We start from the raw sequence: 9,734 nt of genomic DNA, 5'->3' as shown, positions 1-9,734 counted from the left end.
CTGGATTGTCCATCCAAGAATCCTAATCCACAATCATTAAAATCCAGAAAATTCTTTTTAGACCTTTGTGTTTCTATTATTTACACTTAAAGCAGCACATTTTTATGTATATTCTTGAGCTCAAATTATCAAACACGTCTTATGTTGGTACCATATTGCATGTTGGACTGCATGAATACGGTTTTTAGAAATAGCAAAGTGGTATTTTTGTCAGTGTCTTACCATACCTGATTCAGCCAATAAGCAATATGGTGACTCATGGTGAGGTTTGAAAGAGATCTAAACCAGCATAGCATCAGAAAATGGATAAATCAAATTGCTTGTGCTTTGGCCAGATATGCAAATATACTGGGAAACAATGAAGAATTGCTCTTCTAAAGTCCTATCTGTAGGAGGTTTTTCTAAAGCATAGAAAGTGTGTGATGCCAGCCATGATGCCGCAGAGAAAAACACTTTGGACTGGACTGGAAGCTTCAGCCTCAGTCTGTGGATGGAAGCCGGAATTCATGCAGCCTAACAAACAACAGAGGGCTTTTTACTAGAAAAAAAGAGGAAACCCCTCCAAACAAAAACTGAAGCATTTCAAGCTGCAAAAATAAAAGCACTCATATGGAGTCGTGTGAAAGGGCGTGCTACTTTTGACTCAAGGCAATGTTCCTTTTCTGTTAATATAACTTTTCCTTTTTCACATTGAAAATGGTTTCTTATTCGTCCACAGAGGTTCTACTGAAGGGTTAGAGGCATGAATTTGGGGTTGACCTTGAAGAATTTTAGCTGATTTAATAGGTGTGTGAAGCAAAATGTTTTTTTTTTCTGTTTTAGAGCTTATTTTAACTTCATTTTCTTCCTTACTTGTTTCTAGGCTTTAAACGTTTGTCCAAAAATTTGATTACTGCAGTCAAGGCAAGCCTAACGAAGGTCTGCCTTCACTGATGGGAGCAGCTTTGAAATGAGCGGCTAAATCTCTAAATCCATTAAAAAATAGATCAATAATGCAACACAAGAGTGTGCAATTCATCTGAAGCTCAGCCAAAAGGTTATAATGAGCAACACAAACTGCTTTGTTAATTAATAATAAAAATAATTGGGTGAAATGAATTAGAATTCAATCCATTGATGCTTCATTTGTTCTGGTAGCAGAAAAGAGATAAACTTTCAGAGCCAGATGTGCATCAGAGGACTGGAGTGTCTCCCTGACAGTCGTCTGATTGATACCACAATCAATTAGTCTGTCGTCGGAGACCGCACAAACACTTGAGAGTAATTTTCAGTTTGATAGTAAATGGAAGACCTGCAGAGTTTGTTAGAAGCTTGGATAATGAGATGGTGGTTGGTGGTAAAAGCTTTTTACCAAATCGTCAGCTGGCGTGGTTTCCACTGTGGACAGAAGCTCTTTCTGACCCTCAGGGAAACAACAGAATGCTCTTAAGATCTAATAAACAAATTACTCATTACTACAGCTGCTATCATCTCACATGCTGAGTTTGCTGCAGGAATGATTCTCTGTTTTAGCAGTCTTATGCTCAGGTCTCACAGAGGGAGCTCAAGGAAGCGGTTGTGGTCGTTTTCTATTAGTTTTGGATGGGTTTATATTGGTTGTTAGGCCATGTGAACGGCTGTTTAAAGGCAGGCAACTTTCAGAAGAGATTTAGTGTTTCAATGGAGTGGAGGCTCCAGGAAAAAACATAGCAGCAAAACCATATGAACCCTTGGGAAGTTATCAACATTAACTGCACAGCAATCAAATAAATAAAAAAGAAACCAACACATGGATGAAGATGGTGTTCATGGACCTCCAGCCAAGACAGTGTATTGGTCCAAAACTCTTCACTCATGCTGATTCAGAACCCTTTTGGTACCCTACACATTTGTATAAGGTGTTGGTTGGTTTGACGTAGGGGTAGAGCGGTCGACCTCTGATCAGAAGATCACAGGTTTGGTTCCTGCCATGTGTCAGAGTGTCCTTGGGCAAGACACGGACCCCCATATTGCTCCTGATGGTTATAAGTTGGCGCCAATGTTCAGCAGTGGAGCTCCCATCAGTGTGTGAATGTATGTGTGCATGGGTTATTGGGACTGTGAAGTGCTATAGGTCTTCTAAGAAGATAGCAAAGTGCTTAACACATATGAGCCATTTACCATTTATCCATATTTTCACACAGCATCGTCATTGCCTCATTAGAAAAACAAAACTTTCATTGGCCTAGAGCAGGGGTGTTCAACTCCAGGCCTTAGGGGCCGGGGTCCGGCTGGTTTTCCAGAAATCCCGCTTTATCTGCTTATAACTGCCTGGATAAGGTGTGTTTAGCCAATAAGGACCTTCAATGGCAGGTTGGTTGGACACCGGCTCTCAAGACTTGGATTTGGCCAAAACCTGGCCTAAAGGAGAGCACAACTTGTTCTTCTTTCTCAAAGAAGCAGAGATATCCATTGGCTTCTATCCTCCACAGAGAACTAAGCCCCATAGGAAGTTTCTCCATCCCTGGTTCTGGGAAGCCACTCCCATTTTTCAGAACTACTCTTACGGCCAGATGAGAACTGTCTGCGGGGGAAACATGGCAAACCTGTACAGAGGTGGGCCCAAAAAATATTGAAGTCGTAAACCGCTTGGAGAGTCCATAGAGAAAAAATGTTCAAGCAGATCTTTTACTATGGTGTGCTGCCATAGCAAAAATGGGTAAGTAAGGGTGAAGTAAGTGAAATGCAGGCGTGTCGGCAAGATTTTTCTTTTTTTTTTTTGACTCCCCCAAAATCTGTGCAAAGAGTCCTTGCATGTGCACTCCTTGCATGCCTCTTATCTGTTTGCCTATTTTTTCCAATACATTCTCATTCCCAAGTCGTTACATATTGAGGCATGGTTAAGGACCCCTCTGCGTCACTTTTTGACATCTGGGGTCTCCCCAACTCGTCGTTTTTTGACGTGCTGACTGTTCCAAATAAATCAGAGGTCACAGACACGACCGGCCCAAAGGATGCATCTGGTACCGGTACCCTAATCCTAACCCAGTCCCCAGACTGGTACCACGTCTGGTAGTGGACGGATGGTTTTGGTACTGTCCAGCAGGGGCGCCGCTAGGGATTTTGGGCCCCATGACAATAATTTTTATAGTGCCCATAACACAGCAGCAAATTTGCATTAGGAGCCTTTGTGGCCCCACCTCAGTCTGGGCCCCTAGAATAAGCCACCTTTACCCCAGCTGTCCAATACCCAACGGTTTCGGTATCAGCTGCAGTTCACGATAGCTGTTCGTATTTGGTTCTGTGCGTATCTGGTACTGGGTTAAGGTTAGGGTTAGGTAACTGATGCGGTCCGTGACCAAGTACTGGTTTGCGGCCCGCTGGTTGGGGATCCTTGATTTAAAACCCTTCCGCTCTCTTTGGGGTCCAGATGACTCCAACCATATATTGATGTGTGATTCCTTCCATGACAAATGTGGACGAAGGTGGACAGGATTTTATGTCTGCCATGGACATTAGTGAAACTCCAGATGACCCCACTTTTAATGTAAACAACCCAAGGAGAGCGAAAGGGTATTACTTGGAGCAGCCAGCACACCAGAAAATGATGAGTTGGGGAAACCCATAACATCAAAAAGTGACGTGGAGGGGTCCTTCACCAAACGTCAATATGTGACGACTTGGGAATCAGAATGTGTTCATTTTTCGGCCACAGACACTCTGTATCTAGTCATAAGGGCAGTTGTGACCAATGCTTTTCTAGTGACTAGAGTGCTATACAGACACTGTATGACATCATTACCTGTATGTTTTAAGTGTTTGCAACTTACATTAGCCTACAAATACAATGCACTTCCCACAAGAAAGACAAGTGTATGTTCCATTTTTAATAATATCCGTTGCAAACACTTACATTTCCCTTTGGGTGCGTCAGCTCCTCTCTATGACCTTTCATAGGCTCAGACCAACCAAAGACCTAAATGGGTCAACCTGGAAACTAAGAAACGTAACTAAGACTTTCACTTGAAGCTACCACACACACACGACAATGGTACATTCCATTTTCTTTGAGTCTCAACTTCAAGACACACCAACGCTTCCCTTAAAATGCACCGTGAACAAACTGTTTCCTCTACAACAGTTCATTGGCCCGATCAAAAACAAACAAACAAAAAAAAAATCCTACGGCTACAAATGACCATACCTTTAATTCCAAACTATTTGTGTCTTTCTGGCTACCAAATACTGTGTCCTGATGTCCTGGGTGTATCAGAATGTGGAAAGTGTTGTTTTAAATGAGGAAATGAGAGCAAAATGATCAAATGCGCAATCCAGACAATCAGCTGTGATTAAGGCAGAAAAATTCACTTTGGGCCAAAACATAACAAGTCAGAGTCATTTTTGGAACATCTATGCAAACACTGCATTAACAGCTGAACCACACACACTCGAAAGGTGTTTGTGTGCGTCGCACAAAGCCGGCCTTTATTCGCCCGCACTTCGCTTGTGTTGATTGTTGCTTCGTTTGATTAATTTCCACTCCAACAGGCGCGATTTCATGGATGGAAAATGGGAGGAAATGGTTTCTTTCATTGTCAGGATATCACACGCTGCTCTCACATCTCACAAGTGCTGAACGAGACGCTGTAATGAAAGCGCTGTGAGGAAGGATAAAGGAGAGAAACCGTCCTCTCCACGTCTCTGCTCTAATTGGCTCTTCTCGGCATCACAATCGAATCACTTAGGTGTCCTGTGACAGAAACACTAATGTTTAACATCCTCTGTGTTCACGTAGTCTCTTCACAATAGACGGCGGCGCGGCAAGTCCTCGTCAAAACGCAATGAAAAGACTCTGTTCTCATTTCAAGGTCTAAATAAAGCTTCATTATACCACTGCTTAGAAGGATGGTTTATCCCTATGGCTTCACCTCGGCCTCTGACAGGTCTGTGCTCAATCATGAAAGGTAGGACCAAATATTTAAGTTAGTCTGGGAACCATTAAGTGGAGAGCAGTCCATCTTAATCACAGTTAATGAGTTTTTAACTGATGTACGTTCAGAAAACTGCATTACCATTTCAGTCTGATGTAGGGCCAGTTTCTCAGCACTGTTGTGAATGGTGTATACTTGTATATTATCTACTTTCCTTTACAGTTACAGTCCCATTCACACACTGATGGCGGCTCTGCTGCCGACCTTGAACCACCAGGAGCAAAGCGGGGTCCAGTGTCTGATCCAAGGACACGTCAAATCAAGAGCGGGAATCGAACCGCAAACCTCCAATCAGAGGTGACCCACTCTACCTCTGCCCCACAGCCGTTGTGTATTTTTTTGTTTTTGTCTCCATAGCTTCATAAACTACCGGGAGCCTTGAAAACTGTTCACAGAGTATAGAGGACTCTCTAAAATGTCAATAAACCTTCATGACATCAACCAGCTGGAATAGGTTTACTCTTTAAAGCTTAAAGTATTACAATTTGTTTTAGTCTGTATGATCATGCTACTTGGGCTTTTCCTTTGACAGTGTCCAAGTCCAAAACAGGTTTTTAGATCACCAGCATCTGAAAAACTCTCAACTGCACTCTACAATTTTATCTTGTTTTATCATTTCTAATTTTACTGATTTAATTGTAATTTGTGTTTTGGTGACTTTTATTGTATTTTTTTTAATTAAAAGGCACATTATGTGATGAAAACAGTCAAATGATGTGGTAGGACTGCTCTACCCAGAATGCCTTGAGAGGACAGAGGCAGGACCTTGGTAAGAGGAGTTGATGGGAAGAATTCACCAGATTTAATGCCATTGACTGTATGAAAACTGGACCGAGCGAGTGTGACATCACTAATTGATAATGGCTTACTTCCAAATCCAATGAAATAAAGTCAACACAGTCACCAGTTTTTCACAGTATGGATGCCGCAAAGTTGGAGTCAGACGACATCAGTAACCATTTGTTGGTCCAAATTGATTTGAGTCATTATTTCCATGGCATGGCTAAGTCCAATTCTCTTATACAGTCAATAGTTCATAGATAGTTCTGTCAACTTCGGAGAAGTAAAAGTTTGCCTTTTAAAGCATCACTTTAAGCTGTCTGTGTCTAAAATGTGATAGCAAAATAACCCTGACTTTTCTAATTGGTTGGTTACTTTATATTTATCTTATATATTTTACAGCATCTATTTTAGCTTAGATGTTTTTGCTGCTAAACTGCCACAGCAGACAGACTCTCCACTATTTCCTCGTCCATAACAAAGGTTTCGTTTTCACGGTTCAGGGATCCTTCCGCACCCGGTTCTGCACACAATTTCTTGTAATTTAACCCAGATTCATCCAGAAGTTGTCCCGTGGAGTCGTGAGTGTCTGCAGGCCTCCTGTTGGGAGCCCTCATTGTTTCTGTGAGGAACAAGTGGTCAAATTGACCTCATGGAAAATCGATGCTACTAGAGGACTTCAAATACGGCTCCTTTCTACTTTCATGAGCCTAAAAAGACATTAAATTATGTGCACCCCCCCCCATCTCTGACCGGTACTGAGCTGCTGATGACATGATCAAAGGTTGCCATAGAGAAAGCATGAAAGCAGCAGAGGGAGACCGGCTTCCTTCCTGCTGCAGACCCAGTCTGCCCCCCCTCGTATGATGCAGCACAAACGTACAGTTTGTTCCTGTTCAGCTTTTGATTTGCAGCAATAAAACTCGACGGGGAGGGGGGTGGGGGGGTTCTTCTTTTTTCCTCCTGGGTATAAAGAATGTGACCCCCCTGCTGGGCATTAAAAGCTTGGCTCCAAATGACTTTTGGCTTTTGCTTATTTTAAGTGCCGTCTGCTGCCCCCGCTTTTGTCACAGCTTGTTTATTAAAGGACCCGTTCTGAAAAAGTTCTGGCTCTGAGCTGATTCAAGAGGCCAAAAGAGGTTAACCTTCAAAAACCTGCCAAGAAAAACCTGCTTCAGCTTCTGTCTGCCATGATTTCCTCAAACATCTTGTAGAGAAACGGAATTTCTTTCCTCAGACACCTTAAAGTGGATGAAAACGTAAAGCAGCACGGGTCAGAGGGATGAAAACCTCACAGATGCTTAAGTGAATGGAAATAAAAAGTGGCTGTATGCCGGCATCCACTTGGGAAGAAGGAAACCACATTTAGAAGAAGCTTCAGAGAAACACATATGAGATGTTCGCTTGAAGAAGTTTGGATTTATGATCCAGAGATGAAGAAGAAAAATGGCAAACCCGGGAAAAATAACTATTAATATTTATCCAAAAACAAGATAAAAAAAAACCCAAAACAACAAAAATGCAGTATTTTCCGCACTTTAGGGCACACCAGATTACAGAATGGACGTTAGCCTATGTTAGCATTTTCACATTTCCTGTAACTCTTGACTTTGTTTGTCACACGTAAAAAAATCTGACTAATACCACTAAAGCAAACTTTACTGAGACTGCGCTAACTCCCAACCCTGTTATTAACATGTAAAAATAAGGCTGATATCACTAAAACAAACGTACGCTAACTCCCCACCTTGTTAGACCACATAAAAAAAACCACAGTCCAATACTGCTACACGTGTTAGCATATTTGCAATAACATACTCCACAACAACACTCTGTCACAGCTGTGCGAGTGAAAAATAAACTGCATCCACTGCTGCTTTAGAATGATTCAGAACAAGAATAAACTCAGCAAAAAACAACTCGATAAAATCAACGAGTCATTGTGTTAGTCTTAAACAAAGCAAGATGAATGTCTGCTGTGTGGAGAAGTTTGTTTCTCTTGTCTTCCATTACATAGGTGAAGTATTATAATGATTGTAAAACCTTAGGAAGACTACAGTCCGGCAGTCAAAGTAATCTACATCTTAATCTTTCCATTTGTCTGACTAACTGCATGAAACCATGCTGCTGTAACAGCTTATGTGGTCTGCAGGCTCCAGCAGTTTCTCTGGGTTCAGGACGTCCTTTAAAGGAAGTCAAATCTAGACAGAGAGAAAACTGCTGGAAGTTAAACTCAGAATGTGTGTTTTGACGTTTAGACCAAATGAAACTTTACTGCTAAATATTTACTTTTCAAGACATTCACAGGCCTTTTCAAAAATCCAACTTTTTGGACAGCCTGTAAAGTGTAAAACTGTTTATTCTTCCACTTTTATAAACAGCAGAATGGTGCTGCTATTTAGAACCCTTGAATGCTGCATCATAAGAGGGCGACAGAAACTCCATCAAAGCAGAATTTTGGATCATTTTATTGAGTGAGCAAGAGAAAAAAACAACAACTTCAACAATCACCTTAAAGTAACAATGTTGAAGGACTTTAGCCTCCTTCATTTTGAAGCAAGAGCGACTTCCTGTCCTTTCGGGAGCGGACCTCCCAACAGACTAACTCCACCTCCACCTCATGATTAGAGAACCATTATAAGAAAATGCCATTTTTTCATAAGGAAAACAATAATAAAAATAACTCCATTGAGGTTCTGATTCACTAAAAACACCAAATATTTACAAAACAAGACCATTTTAATCAAAGATTAGTGGTTAGAATAAGCATTGTCATGTGAGACAAAAGAAACTGTTAAGCATGGTGGTGGGGGAATAATGATTTGAGCATAATTCTACCAAAAACAGGAACTTAGGCTGCTTTACTGCATAAATATTCAGTTTTGATCTGCAAAACATGTTTGAAGTAAAGCAATGTTGTGACGATAACGTCCACAAACACCAATAATCCTTTGCATAAGCTGTGATATTTAACTTTTTCATTTTCAATATTTTACGAAAACCACATTTTCTGTTTGTCTGACTAAAACCATAAAAAGCCTCCTAATCTGTTTCTGTCTGACTGAAAGTGTAATATGATTCAATCTGTAATGAGGTCATTTAAAAACTCCTTTACATACAACTCATTTGAACTTTTTAATTTAACGCTCGAGTGAATTCTTTAATTCCTGTTATAATTAAGTCATTTAATTCAACAAGGCTCTGGATAAGATGCCAATTAGTGGCTAAAGGTTAAGACTCACTGTTGAACCGAGCAGAGAATTATTTTCTTCAAATAGGAAACCATATATGGTCAATCTTTATTGCATCGTAAAGACGGTATTGCTCTATCTTAGCGTAACTCCCTCTCAGAGAGCAGTCTGAACAGGAAGACGCTCGCCGATTAAAATGGTGGTTTTTAACATGATCTTGTGGCATTTTACTCATGATAGAGGACGTGTATAAAGAAAATGAAGGTGGTTTCTAACCATTAAACCATCATTAAGGTGAGACTGACACAAGAATCCTGCTTATATAATGCAAAGGTTTCCACACATGAACCCAGAGAAGCTCTTTATGTTGACAGAAAATGTTCACAAAACTATGAGAATGATAAAAAGCCTTTTTTTATGTGTGGTAAAAGATTTGGACTCTGTTTTCAAACCCATCAAAACTTGTTACAATTTTTGGGTCATGGGGTTGCTGGAGCCTATCCCAGCTACTAATGGGCCAAGGTGGGGTACACTCTGGACAGGTTGCCAGTCTGTTGTGGGACCAGACACACATGGGGACAATTTAGAGTCAACAATTAACCTGTAAAGCATGATTTTAGAGTGCGGTGGAGTTCCCTGACAAAACCACTGCATGCATCCAGAAGGAGAACATGCACAGAAAAGACCCAGCCAGGACTTGAACCAGGGCTAACGACGACACCACCCATCACCTGAAGTCATTTCCACAATGCAATACTTTCTGGTTTTTAATACAGCAAACTTTTGTAGAAGTCATCTTGACTCAGCCTCCACT

General features: G+C 41.1%; 2 protein-coding genes across 2 annotated transcripts in view; both read right to left on the bottom strand.

The window, feature by feature from the left end:
* adcy8 (adenylate cyclase 8 (brain)) overlaps positions 1 to 9,734 on the bottom strand; it is a 111,073-nt gene that overhangs the window by 21,663 nt on the left and 79,676 nt on the right. The gene's annotated exons all lie outside the window — the stretch shown is intronic.
* LOC112144307 (tripartite motif-containing protein 16-like) overlaps positions 1 to 9,734 on the bottom strand; it is a gene marked incomplete in the record, with an annotated part of 1,074,856 nt that overhangs the window by 1,037,167 nt on the left and 27,955 nt on the right.

Source organism: Oryzias melastigma, linkage group LG17 (assembly GCF_002922805.2).
Source record: "Oryzias melastigma strain HK-1 linkage group LG17, ASM292280v2, whole genome shotgun sequence".
NCBI lineage: Eukaryota > Metazoa > Chordata > Actinopteri > Beloniformes > Adrianichthyidae > Oryzias > Oryzias melastigma.
This window is presented reverse-complemented; position numbering and strand designations above follow the sequence as displayed.